Raw genomic sequence first — 3,558 nt, forward strand, 5'->3', positions numbered from 1 at the left:
TTTTTTGTCTGTGCTCTTAAGATGTGTCTCTTGCAGGCAACTGATTGTTGGGTTATGTTTTCTGAGCCAGTCCTCAAGCCTTTTTCTTTTAACGTATGAATTGAGGCCATTAGATTCATAGTTATTATCACCATGTGTGTATTCATAGTTGTCATACCCTGTCTTGCATTTGGGGTGTTTTCCTATCTCCCTTCATATCAGTGTCTTGTTTGGGGTGGGGGGGGCTCCTTTCTTGTAGCCTTTTCCCTCTGGGGCCCTGTTACATTGGTAATTGTTAGCATGTTGGCTTCTGGATGGATTTGGGCTATATGGTGGTCTCCTGCTTGTGCTTGGTAGAGGTTGGATCCTCTGGCTGTCGTGCATCAGCCAGTATGTTCCACAGAGTCTGTTATCTTGTAGCATCTCCTCTGAGTCTTTCCTTGTCCTTGAAGACCTTATCTCCCCCCATCTATCTTAATGGATAATTCGTCAGGGTAAAGGATTCTTGGGCAGGCTTTTTTCTTTCTTCAGCTTTTGGAAAATGTTGCGCCACTCTCTCCTCCTCTTCATGGTATCTGCTGATAGGTCTGAGCATACTCTTACCTGAGCTCCTTTGTATGTAACTGTCTTCCTTTCTCTTGCTCCTCTTCAAATTTTCTCTTTTTCCTCGAAGTTGAATATTTTTACTATTCTATGTATTGGTGAGTTCTTCTTGGGGTCTAGTCTAGTTGGTGTCCTCTCTGTTTCCTGTATGAGTGCCAGATTCTCACTCATTAAGATGGGAAAGTTTTCTTCCAGCAATTCTTAACTGTCGACTTGTGTAGTGTGTTCCGCTCTGGTAGACCAATTATTTTGTCGACTTGTGTAGTGTGTAGACCAATTATTTGAATATTATTCCTCTTCATAGCATCTTTCATCCATCTCAAGTTATCTTCTATTTCTTTAATTTTCCTGTCTGACTGTCTTTCTTGCTTACTGAGGTCTGTTTGAGTGTCTTTGAGATCACTGATATGGTTCTCTGCCTCAAGTCTAATCGTAAATTCTGTAAACTTGTATGTGGCTTCTGCTACCTCATCCACAAAACAGCAATTTTCAAATAGTTTTATTGGCATACAATTCACATATCACATAATAGTTCATTCATATTAAACAGTCCTTTGACATCATCACAATCAAATCAGAAAGTTTCTTCTTTCTCATATTCATTGTTGTTAGCTCCCCATCCCCCACCCACTCATCCTTCCTTACTATGCCTCTAGGTGATTATTAATCAGGTAAGTATTTATATAGATTTACTTAACTTGGATTTCATAAGCAGAAAATCATACCCCCCAAAATTACAAAAGATAGAAAAACAGCAATCAAAAAGCAGAAAATATTAGAATATGGAACCACTTTAGAATGGGTCAGAGAGGACAACAAATTATAAAGTGTTGCTTTTTAACCCAACTACAGCTGCGATAATTGATTTTACAATGATCTGGCTGATACTTGGCTGATAGAAAGGCTATTCACATCGCTCTGAAATGATCAGAGGGATTCACCTGAGGCTTAATCCACATGTGGATCCTGAAAATGGATTTTGGCTTTCACTGACATCCATAGCCTTCTGAAAATTGGGTGTTCGGAATATAAACTCTGTTACCATTTCCTCCTCTGGTTTTGGATTTTATTATTTACAATCCTTGGATCAACTGGTTGCTGTGTGTCTTCCATGTGGACTTAGTTAACACCTCACTTAGATGACCGTTGGTTTTAAGACAAATCTTTAAGACCCCAGACATTACTTACAGAATCAAGTTTTTATCTTGGGCAACCAAGCAGTGGGTGAAGGAAAGTGTCTCCTTATCAGATATTCTAGAAAGAAAATGGAAAATGATAGAATTAAAATATTATCTTCCAATGTAATAACACATCAATCCTTTGTTTTACTGACCTTATCAGATGTAAGTCTGATGAGCTTCAACTTCAATGAAAGTACATTAACCCAGAAAAGACATGTTTATCTGACTGATAAAGATGAAATCAGCAAAATCCAGATTATAGGAAGCCCTCCCGTCAAAAGACCTGGATTCTTCAACAGGGTGGTTATAAACAAAAGAAAAAATTACAGAAATAACCCATGAGTAGCAGAAGACTGAGAAGACATCATTCTTTTTAAATGGGTATGGTCGTGCCTTCTGATACCAAGTGATAAAACCATTGGGATAAAACATCATGCGACAAAGCCGTTATAGCCATTACTTTTGTAGCCATTGCTTTCAGAAAAAAATTGAAAAGGGGCACCTGGTTGTTGCTATCAACGTTCTATTTCTTGGACGGGGCAGTGGTTACAAGGCTTCTCCCACAGAGAAACTTCTTAAACTACACATAGGTTTCACGTAATGTTTCTGTATCACTGTTGTATATTAACATTAAATTATTAAAGACAAATATTTTACACGTGGCCAGTTGACCACCCTAAAGATGCAACCTGCATTTGTTCTGGGTGCAAATATCTCTTACTCGTTCCATGAGAGAAACTTCTTCCCTGGGTTTTTTGTTATTGTTGGGGGTCTTTTCCTTCTTATGCATTATTCGTATTTTTGTCTTTATACTATTATGTTTTCACCCTTACAACCTTAGCTTGATTTTGTTTTCTGTGGGGTCTCCCGACTGTGAAGCACAGGCATAGTAGAGGCATAATGATAATAATGGATACGGGGGGCGGGGGGGCAAGGAGATTTGAGGGTAACTAATGAAGATGGGCAGGAGTACTAGAATGGGTTGTGATTGCATGAATTGTATTAAAGGTGATTTGATCATGAGGGAGGGGAAAGCTCTAGAATTGATGTAGGCTTTATTGTACAAATCTCCAGAATATGGCTGAATGCTTAAACTATTGGATGATATGATATATAAATTACTTGTAAATAAAACTGCTGGGGGGGGATTAAACTTAAAAAGAAAAGTCTTTTAGATCTTTTTCTGGAAGTTTTACAGTAAATGGCGATATGCTTGAAGACATGGTGATTGGGAGGTGACAGCCTACACTCTCTAGAAAGGACTTGTGTTGGCTCAGTGGTTAAGCTCTTGACTACTGCCCAAAATATCAATGAGTCAAACCCAGCAGCTGCCCCACAGGAGGAAGACATGGCAGTCCGAAGAAGAACCTTAGGGAAGGATGAAATGTTAAACTTCACAGTGTAGCAAAAGTGAAAGGAATGAGACAGGGCTGCCGATGCAGGGTGAGGAGTTACCCACTTGCTCCTGATGAGCTCCTGATGAGTCTTGGCCATGCTTGATGTCTCTGGCCAGAGTAGACAGAGAGAAGGGTCAGAACAGGTCATTGAAGTGAGGAAGGGAACGGGAATTTATTTCTCCCATGATCAGCTCCTTGTGAAAGACAAGTGACTGGAGCAGGGCTGCCTAAGGGGATGGAATGGCATGGAAGCTAAGGCTGAGCCAGAGACTGAGGAAACAGGTGAGGTTGAGAGCGTAGGAGGAAGCACAATAAAACAACAGGAACCTAAAGGTATTTCTCCCAATAGTCCCAACACAAATTGTTGAAAACCCAAGCCTTTCATGCTGCTTCAAAAT

The sequence above is a fragment of the Echinops telfairi genome, unplaced genomic scaffold (genome assembly GCF_000313985.2).
Source record: "Echinops telfairi isolate 266 unplaced genomic scaffold, ASM31398v2 ScPeMD7_23;HRSCAF=83, whole genome shotgun sequence".
Taxonomy (NCBI): domain Eukaryota; kingdom Metazoa; phylum Chordata; class Mammalia; order Afrosoricida; family Tenrecidae; genus Echinops; species Echinops telfairi.